This window comes from Nicotiana tomentosiformis, chromosome 8, assembly GCF_000390325.3.
Source record: "Nicotiana tomentosiformis chromosome 8, ASM39032v3, whole genome shotgun sequence".
Classification (NCBI taxonomy): Eukaryota; Viridiplantae; Streptophyta; class Magnoliopsida; order Solanales; family Solanaceae; genus Nicotiana; species Nicotiana tomentosiformis.
The window spans coordinates 106,330,468-106,345,957 of NC_090819.1; positions in this window are offsets into that span (position 1 = coordinate 106,330,468).

Genomic DNA, 15,490 nt, shown 5'->3' on the forward strand with positions numbered 1-15,490 from the left:
AAGACGGTGACCCTAGCCATGCTAGGGTTACCTCGGTTAGAGTGGAAAGGAACTCCTGGTCATTCTACCAGCATGATTATTTCTTATATGAAGGCTCGGCGTATGGTCGAGAAAGGGTGTCTAGCCTATTTGGCTTATATTCACAATCCCAGTACGGATGTTCCTTCTATAGACTCAGTACCAGTTGTTTGTGAATTTCCAGAAGTATTTCCTACAGATTTGCTGGGGATGCCACCCGACAGAGATATTGACTTCTGTATTGATTTAGCTCCGGGCACTCAGCCTATTTCTATCCCACCATACCGTATGGCCCCGCCAGAGTTGAAAGAATTGAAGGAGCAGTTACAAGACTTGCTTGATCAGGGATTCATTGCCCTGGGGTGCACCAGTATTATTTGTAAAGAAGAAAGATGGTTCAATGCGAATGTGTATAGATTATCGGGAGTTGAACAATGCTACTATCAAGAACAAGTATCCACTGCCAAGAATTGATGACTTATTCGACCAGCTTCAGGGTGCCAAGGTGTTTTCAAAGGTCGACTTGAGGTATGGTTACCATCAGTTGAAGATCAGGGCATCTGATGTCCCTAAGACAACTTTTCGAACTCGATATGGACATTACGAATTCCTAGTGATGTCATTTGGGTTGACAAATGCCCCGGCAGCATTTATGGATTTGATGAATCGAGTGTTCAAGCCCTATTTGGATTATTTTGTGGTTGTATTAATTGATGATATCTTGATTTACTCCAGCAGTCGAGAGGAGCATGAGCAGCATATTCGGAGAGTGCTTCAGACTTTGAAGAATAATCAGCTATATGCTAAATTTTCAAAATGCGAGTTTTAATTAAACTCAGTTGCCTTTTTGGGGCATGTTGTATCGGCAGAAGGCATAAAGGTGGATCCTAAGAAGATTGAGGTTGTTCAGAATTGGCCTAGACCTACTTTAGTTACAAAGATCCGGAGTTTCCTGGGTTTGGAAGGTTATTATAGTCGGTTCGTGGAAGGGTTTTCATCTATAGCAAGCCCATTGACCAGACTAACCCAGAAAGGTGCCCCTTTCAGATGGTCAGACGAGTGTGAGTTGAGCTTTCAGAAGCTCAAGACTGCTTTGACTACGTCGCCAGTGTTAGTATTACCCACAGGTTCTGGATCTTATACGATATATTATGTTGCATCTCACATTGGGCTTGGTACAGTATTAATGCAAGATGGCAGGGTGATTGCATATGCGTCACGGCAATTGAAAGTTTACGATAAGAATTATCCTGTTCATGACTTAGAATTGGCAACCATTGTTCATGCGCTGAAGATTTGGAGCCATTACCTTTACGGTGTCTCGTGTGAGGTATTTATTGATCATCGTAGCTTACAATATCTATTCAAACTAAAGGATCTCAATTTGAGGCAGAAAAGATGGTTGGAGCTGTTGAAGGACTATGATATCACTATTTTGTATCACCCCGGAAAGGCCAATGTGGTGGCTGATGCTTTGAGTAGAAAGGATGTGAGTATGGGCAGTCTTGCGTATATTCCAGTTGGTGAGAGGCCGTTAGCTGCAGATGTTCAGACTTTGGCTAATCAGTTCGTGAGGTTAGATGTTTCAAAACCCAGTCGGGTTCTAGCTTGCACAGTCGCTCGGTCTTCTTTATATGAGCGCATCAGAGAGCGACAGTATGATGATCCTTATTTACTTGTCCTTAAGGATACTGTGCAGCACGGTGATGACAAATAGGTTGCTGTGGGGGAAGATGGAGTTCTGCGAATGCAGGGTCGTATTTGTGTGCCTAATGTGGATGGGCTTCGTGAATTAATTCTGGAAGAGGCCCACAGTTCCAGGTATTCTATTCATCCAAGTGCCGCCAAAATGTATCAAGATTTATGGCAACATTATTGGTGGAGGAAAATGAAGAAGGATATAGTTGCATATGTAGCTCGGTGTCTAAATTGTCAGCAAGTCAAGTACGAGCATCAGAGACTTGGTGGTTTGCTTCAGAAGTTAGAAATTCCTGAGTGGAAGTGGGAGCGTATAACTATGGATTTTGTTATTGGTCTCCCATGGAATCAGAGAAAATTTGATGTAGTTTGGGTCATTGTGGACAGGTTGACCAAGTCAGCATATTTCATTCCAGTGGCAGTTACCTATTCTTCAAAGCGGTTAGCTGAAATTTACATTCGTGAGATTTTCCGCCTTCACGGTGTGCCCGTGTCTATTATTTCAGATCGAGGTACGCAGTTTACCTCACATTTCTGGAGGGATGTACAACGTGAGTTAGGCATGCGAGTTGAGTTAAGTACAACATTTCATCCACAGACAGACGGACAATCAGAGCGCACCATTCATATATTGGAAGATATGCTTCGCGCTTGAGTTATAGACTTTGGAGGTTCTTGGGATCAGTTCTTGCCACTTTCGGATTTGCTTATAATAATAGCTACTAGTCGAGCATTCAGATGGCTCCATATGAGGCATTATACGGAAGGCGATGCCGATCGCCAGTTGGCTGGTTTGAACCGGGAGAGGCTCGGTTGTTGGGTACCGATTTGGTACAGGATGCCTTGGATAAGGTCAAGGTTATTCAGGATCGATTTTGCATAGCTCAGTCTAGGCAAAAGAGTTATGCCGACCATAAAGTTCGTGATATTGCATTCATGGTTGGAGAAAGAGTATTGCTCCGGGCTTGTACTACCACCTAGTTTATCAGCAGTTCATCTGGTGTTCCATGTGTTTATGCTCTGGAAATATCATGGTGATCCGTCCCATATACTAAATTTCAGCTCAGTCCAACAGTTGAGGTCTAAGAGGAACCAGTAGCTATTCTAGCCCGCCAAGTCCGACAGTTGAGGTTTAAGAGCTATCCTTCAGTTTAGGTACAATGGAGAGGTCAGCCGGTAGAAGCATCTACCTGGGAAACCGAGTTGGACATGCAGAGTAAATATTCACACCTTTTCACCAGCTCGGGTACTTTTTCTAATTTCGTTTGAGGACGAATGTTTGTATTAGAGGTGGAGAATGTGATAACCCAAAAGGTCATATTTAAATTTAATAATTGTTTATGTGTTATAAAACCTTGAAAACACTATTCATCATTCCTCGACTTGCGTGCGTAGTCCGTATAATTTTTGGAATGTTTTTATATGAAAAATTGATTAAAATATGAAATAGAGCCTTAAAACTAAACTGAGTTGTCTTTGGTCAACACTTTGAGAAAACGGACTCGGATCAGTATTTTGACAGTTCCAGTAGGTCCGTATCGTCATTTGGGACTTGGGCGTATGCCCGAAATTTAATTTGGAGGTCCCTAGCTTGAATTATCATAGTTGACGAAAACTAGAAGCCTTAAGGCTTAAAGATTTTAAAGTTTTACCACAAATTGACTTTTATTGATATCGGGGTCGGATTTGAGTTCTGAAAATTTTCATAGGTCTGTTATGTCATTTATGACTTGTGTGCAAAATTTGAAGTCAATCGGACTTGATTTGATAGGTTCCAGCGTCGTTTGTAGAAATTGAAAGTTTCAAAGTTCATTAGGCTTGAATCTATGTGTGATTCGTGTTTTTAGTGTTGTTTGATGTAATTTGATGTTTCGACTAAGTTCGTATGATATTTTAGGACTTGGTGGTGTATTTGGTTGAGGTCATGGGGGCCTCGGGTGAGTTTCAGATGGTTAACGGGTTGAATTTTGGACTTGAAACTCTACTGGAATTTTTCTGATGCACTGTCTGGTTTCCTTCTTCGCTTTCGCGATAGAGGTCTCGTGTTCGCGAAGAGGAACTAGAGGTAGGTCAAATTTACTATTCGCGTTCGTGAAGAAGGGACCGCGTTCGCGAAGGGGTAGAGGGCAGTGTTCATCGCGAACGCGTGGGAGCGTTCGTGTTCGCGTAGAAGGGCGAGGCTTGGCCGAGCACCAGGAGATAAGGCTTCGTGCTCGCGTAGGGGAGACTGCGTTCGTGAAGGCCAAGTTTGGCAAGGCATCGCATTCGTGAGACTGACCTCGCATTCGCGAAGAAGAAATCTAGGGCAGCACAAAAATGTTCTTCGCGAACACGAGGGTGCTATCGCGTTCGCAAAGAAGAAATTCCTGGACAACAGAACTTAAGTTTTGGAAATGGGATTTCGTCCCATTTTTCATTATTCAAGATTTTGAGCTCGGGTAAGGCGAGTTTTGGGCGATTTTTACGGAAAAACATTGGGGTAAGTGTTCCTTATCCTCTATTGATTATATTTGATGATTCCATACTCATTTACTTCATAAATCCGTGAATTTATGGAAGAAAAATCAGATTTTTATAAAATCTTTCAAAAATGTAAAATAAAGATTTGAAAATCAATCCGATGTCAGAATTCAATAATTTTTATATGGTTGAACTCGTATCGGAACGAGTGTTCGGATTTCATGAGTTTTTCGGGATTCGAGACGTGGGCCCACTGTCGACTTTTGAGATGAATTTCAGATTCTAATCCAGAAAATTAGTAAATTCATATGGAATTAATTCCTGTGATTTGTATTGAGTATATAGAATGATTTATGAATAGATTAGAGGATTTAAGACACGAATTCGCGAGGCAAAAGTTTATTGGATTCTTGAATTTGGTTGCAAAGCGAGGTAAGTGTTGTGATTAACTTTGACTTGAGGGAATAGAACCCTTGAATTATTTGCTATGTGAATTTCATGTGTAACGATGTATAGGCAATGTGACGAGTACCTATACTTTATCAAATTAATTGTTTGCTTAATTATTTAAACATCTTAAATTATTTTAAGACATGAATTAATTGTTATAATAATTGTTTTTCTCCAATTCATTGTCAAATATTAATTCTTGAATTCCTGCAATAATTGCCACATGCTTATTTGATTTATGTGTCTTAATGCTACTTGACATTTAACATATTAAATATTAGACTGCCTAGTTTTCCTTTCTAGAAGCTAGACTCAAAGAGCTACAACTTTCATGTTTTGATCATCTCTAAATTCCTTACAGATTAAGAGATATGAGCTTCCAAAGTGAGCCCTGTGCAGCAGAAATTTCTGCGATGCACATTGCCAGGCAAAACAACTGCAGTGCCAGGCTTTAGTTAATTAATCATAGCTTTCTGTACAAATGTCCAAATGATGAATGGTTTATATTTCTCGAAACTAGATTCAAAGAGCTACAACTTGTATTTTTAGATTATCTCCAAATTTCTTACAGATTAGGAGATATAAGCTTCCAAAATCAGCCATGTGCAGTAGAAATTTCTGTGATGCACACTGCTGTAGCCAAAAACCAGCAGTTAAAAATGGCCTAGAATGGTCCGAAACTCGTCCGAATATACCAACAAGTCTCAAAACATATTACGGACCTACTCGAAGTCTCAAATCACACATAACAACGGCGAAACTACAAATCGCACATCGATTCAGATTTATGAGCTTATGAAATTTTTAATTCTATAACTCGCACCGAAACATGTCAAATCAATTCGAAATGAATTCAAATTTTGCGTACAAGTCCCAAACGACATAACGAAGCTACTGAAATTTCCTGAACCATAATCCGAACCCGATATCATCAAAGTCAACTCTAGGTCAAACTTATAAATATTTCAAAACTTCAACTTTCCAATTTTACGCCAAAATGCGCCGAATTGTCCTAGGACTTCCAATTCAAAATCCGAACATACGCCTAAGTACGAAATCACCATACGAAGCCATTGGAATCCTTAAAATACTATTCCGGAGTCGTTTACACAAAAGTCAAATCTCCGGTCAAACTTTAGAAATTCAAGCTTTATAAAATCAAACTTTTTATTGTTTTCAAAAACTAATGGAAAATGTGCCTACGCACCTCGGAATAACTTCAAATTTTATACACAAGTCATAAATATTGTTAGGAAGCTGATTGAACTCTCGAAATCCAAATCGGGACCTGGTATCAACAAAAAAATAATTATGGCCAATTTAGGAATTCTTTAAACCTTTAAATTTCTAGTTTCCGTCAAATGGCGATAATTCGAGTTAGGGACTTCCGAATTCGATTCCGGGCATATATCCAAGTCCCAAATTACGATACGGACCCAACGGGACCATCAGAACACTAATCCGGGTTCGTTTACTCAAAACGTTGACCGAAGTCAACTTAAATGAGTTTTGAAGCACTATTTCACATTTTAATCAATTTTTCACATAGATATTTTTTGAAAAAATATACGGACTGCGCACGGAAGTTGAGGAATATTGAATGGTGTTATTCGAGGTTTCGTAGCACAGAATTAAATGTTAAATTTAAAGATGACCTATCGGGTCATCACAGCTGCATTTCAGGCTACGCACCGCAGTTCACAAAGTCTTCATCGTACTATTTATTTTATCATGTCTTATTTACATTCTAGACAGGTGTTGTATTATGCGCTTGCACTTGTGACACCGAATTTTGGGGATTCCTACTGGATGTTCATTTTTGTAGTTCACGTAATTATTATCATTTTCTGTAATTTATATTTTATACGGAAGTAGAAAATAAAAATTACGGATTTTCTGCAAGTATCAGATTTTACTATACTTATTTAATGGGATTCATGATTTCAAAAATAATAAAATGAGTAACTAAGTTAATTAATCACCGTTGGCTTGCCTGACGACGGCGTCAGACGCCATCACGGCCTATAGTGGATTTTGGATCGTGATATTTTGTAGGTAATTTCCTCTTTTTTTCTCCTTTTCTATTTTATTTCTCTGCTTCTATTCTTTTTTCCTTCTTTTCTTTCTTTTCTCCTTTTCCTTTTTCTCATTTTCTTCTTATTTTTTCCTTTTTCTTCTTTTCTGTTCATTTATTTTTTGCCCAAATAGTATTATTATTATTATTAATATTTAATTTCACACTTTATTTTGGCTCCTTCTTTATTTTTTTCTTGTTATTTTTTTAATTATTTATTGTTCCTTTTGAATTTCACTAAACTCCTCTTTTTATATATTTTCTTTTCTCTTCATAATCTAATTTTATTTAATTTTTTGCTCTTTTTTATTATTCTTCTTTTTTTATACAATAAGAAAAGATAACTGATAAAATAAATATTTGTTCACCTTTTTATTAATATTACTGGTATAATATACATTTTGTCTTTTTTCTTATTTTCTTATTTTATTATTTTTTAAATTAAATTATTAGAACAACTTATACATTATAGCTATTTTCTCTTCTCCTTTTTTATTTTATTTTGTTTCTTTTTTAATTGTTATTTATCATTATTTCAAATCATTTTTTTCATAATCTAATTCTACACACTTATTTGGCTCCTTTATTTTTGTTCTTTCTATTTATTTGTGTATTTATATATTAATTATTAAAAATAACTTACTTTAGCATATAGTATAAGGAAAATTATATATTAGTAGCAATTGAAGTATATTATTGCAGTATACTATGATACCCATATTCTATATATCATTTACTGACTGGGTATATGATGTCGAGAACTTTGTTAGAAAATCAAAAAAGGACCCATTGATTTTTTTTAAAAATACCAAATCTAACTATATTGTTACTTTATACCATATATTGTAAATAGTATATTGTTGCAATAAATTATACACTATTAAATTAAATATTATATACCAAAATGGTATATAATATGTTATTTTGGTATATAGTATAAATTAATCTTCTTTGCTAATTCAACTCAATTTCAACCTAAATTCCAAACATATACTCCAGAATTTTTACCAAATTGACTCAAACTTTAATCACAACCTCCAATCAAATATCTCAAACTAAATATTTTGGTTTAAAAAAATAATTTAAAAAAAAAATAAACATGAGAACTCCGTTGAAAAGTTAAAAAATAACTCAATAAAAATTTCAAAAAATTATAAAAGGACCAAATTGCAATAATATACTGTTATATTATATAGTATACCATAACAGTATGCCGTTGGAATGAACTGTATACTAAAATGGTATTAATATATCATTTTGGTATATACTACAAATTCTTCTTTGCCAGTTCAACGCAATAAATTATACACTAATGAATTAAATATTATAAACCAAAATGGTATATAGTATATTATTTTGGTATATATAGTACAAATTAGTCATTTTCGCTAGTTCAACTCAATTTCAAAAATCTACTCTAGAATTTCCACAAAATTAACTCAAACTGTAGTCACAGCCTCCAATCAAATATTTCAAACTAAATATTTTAGTTTAATAAAAATATTGAAAACATATGAGAATTCCGTTTAAAAGTTAAAAAATTAACTCAATAAAAATTTTAAAAAATTCAAAAAGGACTAAATTGTAATAGTATACTGTTAAATTATATAGTATACTATTACAGTATACCGCTGGAGTAAACTGTATACCAAAATGGTATATAATATATCATTTTGGTATACAATACAAATCATTCTTCTACGGTTCAACTCAGTTTTAACCCAAATTTAAAAAAATTACTACAAAATCTCCACCGTGAAAACGTCGTCTGAAATTTGAACAAGGACCTTAAAATTTTGAAAAACTGAAAAATGGTCTAATTATAACGATATACTATTGCAGCATATTATATACTATTGTAGTTTATTGTATACTATTATAGTATACTATTACAGTATATTGTATACTATTATAGTATATTATTGTAGAAATACTATTGCATGTATTGCTAAATTATAGTGTAGTAGTAAACTGTAGAATATATCAATATACTTTTATAGTATATTGTATACTGTAACGATATATTATTGGGTAATTATGTTTCTTCTTCGGATTAATAAGTTTCAAGCTCAACAATGGAAGGTATTCAACAATTTAATTCCAATAATCAACTCAAATGAGCTCCAAATACAACCAAATTCCAGGAGAAGCTTCCCAAAGGTAGTATAGATAACATATTGTAATACCAACTTTGAATCAAACAACAAAATCTTCTGGTTGATAATTCATATTAAAGAGTTTCAAGCTCAACAATGATGGGTCTTCAAACACATATAAAAATCTCTTATAGAGAAAGCCAAAATCTATCGAACTCAATGAGATTGAGAATTTTGAGAAGAATCTATTGAAACCCTAATTTTTTTTTTTATGGATTTACTTTCTAGCTTTGTTTTTCTGGAATACGTGAAAAAGATGACATAAAAGGTAGATAGATCAGAGATTGTACGGAGGGAAATAATCCAATTAGCAAAAGTGAAGAAAGAGAAAGGGAGAAGAAAAGTATAAGAAAAAAGTACAAGGCAACTTTAAACTACATAGTTGCAGTTGAAGAATGAATAAGAAAAATGGGTACACGGGTAAATAGTTTCGGTCGACGGGTATTAGTTTGTGTTATGTCATGACCCAAAATTCACTATAGGTCGTGATGGCGCCTAACACCGCCGTCAGGCAACCCAACGCTGATTTATCAATTAATTACTCATTTTATTACTTTCAAAATCATATATTTTAATACGGAAGGAGATTTACACTTCTAAATCCACGGGAACGTATAACATTTGTAGTTTATAAAAGAAATGAAAGGCGATAATAATATATAAAATTGTAAGCAACAACCGGTATAACCCCAAAGTCCGGTGTCACAAGTGCATGAGCATTTACTAAGGAGTACAATAATAATACAACATCTGTCCAGAATATAAATAAGACAGGATAAAATAAATAGTACGATGGAGACTCGGTGGATTGCAATGCATAGCCTGGAATGCAGCTCACCAAATGAACCTGTCATATCCTGCACATTTAGTGCAGAAGTGCAGCATTAGTACGTAAATCAATATGTACCCAGTAAGTATCTACCCTAACCCCAAAGTAGTGACGGGGGGTCGACATCGACACTTACTAGAGTTTCAATAAAGCAATATAATAAATCATAAGTAGATATGAAGCACGCAACAATAATAGGGTAAATCTGTAAGTTACATAATCTTCCGAATATTTTTTTTAAAGTATGAATTTCTCAATCTTGTATTCTACCTTAACAGCTCAGAAAATGTCAAGTGACAATATCAAATGAATAAGGAATACCATATAAAATGCCGGGCATCAGTGGAAAGATAATCTCGTGAATGTTCGGACTACCAGCGATATAACGCACGATTATGCCGAGGTCGTTCGGCCAGATCCAGAATAACATGTACACTGTCGAGGAACGAGCGGGATGAACCATAGATGCATCTATTATACTGTCGAGGCGTTTGGCCCACTCCTCAAGAAAGGAAGGAAATTATCGAATTACGAGGCACGTGCTTAGAATACAGTACATGGGCACAATAATAAATATACCCCTTTACATTTATCAAATATCTTGGCAACAACTCAAGGTGATAAAGCTCGGCCTAATATATGTTTCTAAATTCATTTCAGTTAAAATTTCAATTAATTAAACTAGCAAAATAAGTCCAAACAATTTAAATATTATATGATAAAGTCCTAAGTCTAGCCGGATATAATCATGCTTTAGTTACGTATGGACTCTCGTCACCTCGTGCGTACGTAGCACCCACAACTAGTTGCCCATAATAATAAATATCACCTAGGGGTAGTTTCCCTCTCACAAAGTTAGACATGAGACTTACCTCGCTCCGAAGTTCCATAACCGGCTCTTGCGCCTCTCTAACACCTCAAACCAAAGCCCATCGATCTGAAACTAGTCAAACAATGTGTAAATCAATCAAAATATACTCCAATGCTTATAATTTAACATTTTATAACAATTCCCAACTCCGCTCGAAAAGTCAATAAAGTCAATCCTCAGGCCCACGTGCCCTGTCATGACCCAAAAATCCATAAAGGTCGTGATGGCACCGGACTCCACTGTCAGAAAAGCCAACAATAAATACTTAAATGGGTTCTCATTTTGTTTCTTTTGAAATCATGTTTTTCCTTCAATTTAAATCGTAAAAGATGAAGTTTACAAAATAAATAAATAATAATAATATCTTTAAAATTTCCAATACAGCACAACCCATAATCCTCCCAAAACTCGGTGTCACAAGTGCATAAGCATTAACTAGGAATGTAGAATAAAATACAACAGCTGTCCGGAATACAAATTGGACAGGAAAAATGTAAGTACTCTGAGAGAGACTCTGTTGGCTGCGACTTGCCGTATAGAATGCAGCTCACCTAAGTCCCCGTCATAATCGCGCCTCTGCACCCACAAGGCCGCTAAACATATGTGTACCTGCACAAAAATATGCAGCAAGTATAGCATAAGTACGTAAATCAACGCGTACCCAGTAAGTATCCCGCCTAACCTCGAAGAAGTAGTGACAAGGGGTCGACTCGGACACTTACTATGGGCCATAATTAATATACCAATGATATGATTAAGCATGGATCACGTAGAACGGTTGTAAGCCCGATATCATGAAGTAAGTAAACAATTCTTTTGTTAACAAGAAGTTTTTCCCAAATTCATTTTCATCATTTTAACAGTTTATATCTCAAGCCAATGAGGCAATATCAATTATTATAATTTTCGAAGCAATTAATACAATCGTACGGAAGTCATGCCGAGGTCGTACGGGCCGATCCAACAATAAAAATAAACTGTGCACTGCCGAGGGTCGAACGGCGCGAATCATAGATGCATCTATAAATTTCCCCGCTCGCGAATCATACATGCGATACAGTCAAATATAAATTTAAGGAAATACCTCACTCGCGAATCATACCTCCGACGCTGCCAAATATAAGTTTAACATTTAAATCATAATCTCTTTCTTAATTCTTTTTAGAATAAGGGAAATTCAACTTGAAACGTTTTAAGGAAATTACCCCGCTCGCGATACATACGCGCGCCGCTGTTACACATAGATTTCTTAAGCTATTATAGCATTACTCAATCCTTTTCAAAATTTCGAAGTTCAAATGAAACCTTTTAAATCTTAAGTTTTTCAATTTCAACTCATTTCAAAACATTTAATAAGCAAACTCAATCTCGCTCCCTCTCAAGGCAAACAATAAACATATATCAATAACAATATCAACAAGGCATTATGTGAGCCTAAAACTACCCGGACGTAGGCATAGTCCGTACGTAGCTCCCACAAATAGGAGCACACAATAATTTAGTTCACCTATGGGATTAATTTCCCCTTACAAGAATAGAAAGGAGACTCACCCCGCTCCGAAGTTCCATAACCGGCTCCCAAGCCATTCAATCAACTCAAATCGATGCCCAACGCTCCACAACTAGCCAATAATTAGGCAAACCTAATAATATATACTCAAATACTCAATATAATCCAATTTATAACAATTTCTAACACCGATCGAAAAGTCGATAAAAATCACCCTCAGGCCCACATGCCCGGATTCCAAAAATTTTTGAAGATAAAGTTTACCCATAACCTCACGAACTCAAATATATAGTTTATTCTCAATTACATGCCCAATTTCGTGGTCAAAATCTAAAAATAATAAATTCTAGGTTTTTCTTCAAAACCCCAAATTTCTACAAATTTTCATGTCTAAATCCGTATATAATCCTTGTATGTAACTCACAACTAGTAGAAACCACTTACCTCATGCTTGATGATGAAATCCCCTCTTCAAAATCTCCAAAAATCGCCCCAAGCCGTGTGAAAAATGGGTGGAATGAACTCAAACCCCGCTTAAAAACATTCTGCCCAGCCCAGGTCCGCCCTTCTTGGCGTTCGCGACCAAAGGATTGCGTTTGCGAAGGCCAAAGGTTCCTGACCCAAATTTCCTCTTCGCGTTCGCGTCATACAGGTCACGTTCACGAAGGTTAGCTGCCCAGACCCCTCGCATTCGCGTTACCCTCTACGTGTTCGCGTAGGCCAAATGGCCTTAGGCCCAGCTCACCATTTCTTCTATGCGTTCGCGATTGCCTCTTCGCGTTCGCATAGTTTCCTCAGTCAACCTCTCCGCGTTTGCGACCTACACCTCCCATTCGCGATGAGTAATATCCTCCAACCCACGAATCCTTATTCGCGAACGCGATCTCCTCCCCGTGTTCGCGATGAAGGATACCGGAACCAACATCAACAACAGAAAAACATGGGAAAAATGACCCGAAACCAACCCGAAACACACCCGAGGCCCCCGGGACCCCGTCCAATCATACCAACCTATCCCAAAACACGACACAAACTTGCTCAAGGCCTCAAATCGCATCAAACAACATCGAAACCATGAATCACACCCCAATTCAAACTTAATAAACTTTGAAACTTCAACTTCTACAATCGATGCCGAAAACTATCAAATCACGTCCGATTGTCCTCAAATTTTGCACACAAGTCACATTTGACATTATGGATCTACTCCAACTTCCGGAATCGGATTCCGACCCCGATATCAAAAAGTCCACTTCCGGTCAAACTTCTCAAAAACCTTTAAATTTCTAGCTTTAGCTAAATGACTCCAAAATGACCTACGGACCTCTGAATCCACTTCCGGACGCGCTCCCAATACCAGAATTACCATACAGAGCTATTCCCCGACTCGGAATCCCAATCGGACATTGATAACATTGAAATACACTTCAGCCCAAATTTATGAAATTCTTTCAAAATGCCAACTTCCACAATAGGCGCTGAAACGCTCTCGGGTCATCCAAAACCTATCTGGACATACACCCAAGTCCGAATTCATCATACGAACCTGTTGGAACCTTCAAATCCCAATTCCGAGATTGTTTACTCAAAAATCCAACCTTAGTCAATTCTTCCAACTTAAAGCTTCCGAAATGAGAAATTTTCTTTTCAAATCAACTCTGAACTTCCGAAATTTCAATTCCGACCATGCGTACCAGTCATAATTCCTGAAGTGAAGCTGCTCATGGCCTTAAACTGCTGAACGACGTGCTAGAGATCAAAATGACCGGTCGAGTCCTTACATTCTCTCCCACTTAAACATACGTTCGTCCTCGAACGTGCTAAGAACTGCTCTGGAGTTGTCCGAAATCACTGGTTAACACCTCGTGCACCTACCCGTGCTACCACAACTCAGTTGAGCACATTAGCTCGATCAAATATGAAGATATTCTCTTTTATTTAGGCAGATAAGCCTTAGGGCCTAGTTCCAACATCCGGAATTCTCTACCAGGCCTGCTTCCAACATACGAACACCATATCAATCACCACACGATGTACCCGAACACGACTGCATACCTTTGCCTAATTCACACCATGCACCACAACATTCACATGACCATAATAACATCCTCTGATAACAGTAGCCGAAATTCCACGAACATGATGCTCACTATGCACCTCATGACATATATAAGTCTGGTTCCAACTCTTGTAATGCTGCCGTAGCGGAAAAAAAGCGTAGAAATTTACAACCAACTACCGAGTCAACCATTCATTGAGTTTCTCCCCTTAACAAGAACCATTACCTTATTTTGGACTGAATACTGATTCTTACTCTTTAACTATGCCTCATACCGATCTAATCACATTGACCCCAGGACCATTAATCCCGTCTCTCCCAATATAAGTTGTTCAGGCAATAAGCCATCTCAGACGCTGCCAAAAGTCTCATGCGATGCCATAATGTGCCAATAAGCTACAAACTTGAATGTGATACATAAGGAAAATGAACTCTGGAAAGAACTACTCAACCCACGTAACTAACTAGACAACCGAAAAGGTGTTACGAACCTTCCTCAAAAAATGGAAAACAAAACAAACGAAAATAGATATAGGGGATTGAACTCAACATCACACTGTTGCGGCGCGCAGCCCGATCCGAACATAAAATCTATATAAGGAGATACTTACCGAGCTAGAATGCTCATTATTACAAATATCCGAATATCGTCCACGAGCACGCTAAGTGCATAATACCATCCCTGGGGAGATAGATAGTGCCATACGCTACAAAAGTCAAGCACAACTAAGGTGCGATATATGATCTGAATCTCGAGAGCCATCCTGCTCACATAACATCATCGCTACGTGGAACCTCAACACATATGAAATTAACAAGCCGTTTCACAACTCACACAGCATAATATAGTATTACATGAAGTAGCCGATGATGAAATAACATCCAACGTCCGAATACTCCTCCACAAGGAGCGCTAAGCTGAAATGAACACATCCGGCCTAACATAGAGCCCACATTCATATCTAGATCCATCCACGGATCTCAAGCCGATTCGGATCGCACCGTACTAGTCTAATAATCTTTCAAGGGCTTATAGTAACTCTTTTTCCCCATAACACACAAGAATAACCATCATATCCGGAACAACTTCCACAGTCCACAACCAAATGAACCGAGCGCCCTCCAGGCATAAATTCCCAATTAGCGATATTACCAAAATCTTCATACTTGGTTTCCATTCTTCAATCAATCAAGTGACTACATGTCACACTTATACCATCTTCCCGTAGGATATACTCCCATGACCTTCCGCACCAGGTAACAAGTCTGCACACCCATACCACCGGCCGCACAAACACTGTAAAGCAAATCAAAAATCCGAAGTCACTACTCAAAGCATCTTGCACAGGACACCGATCTCAGGTG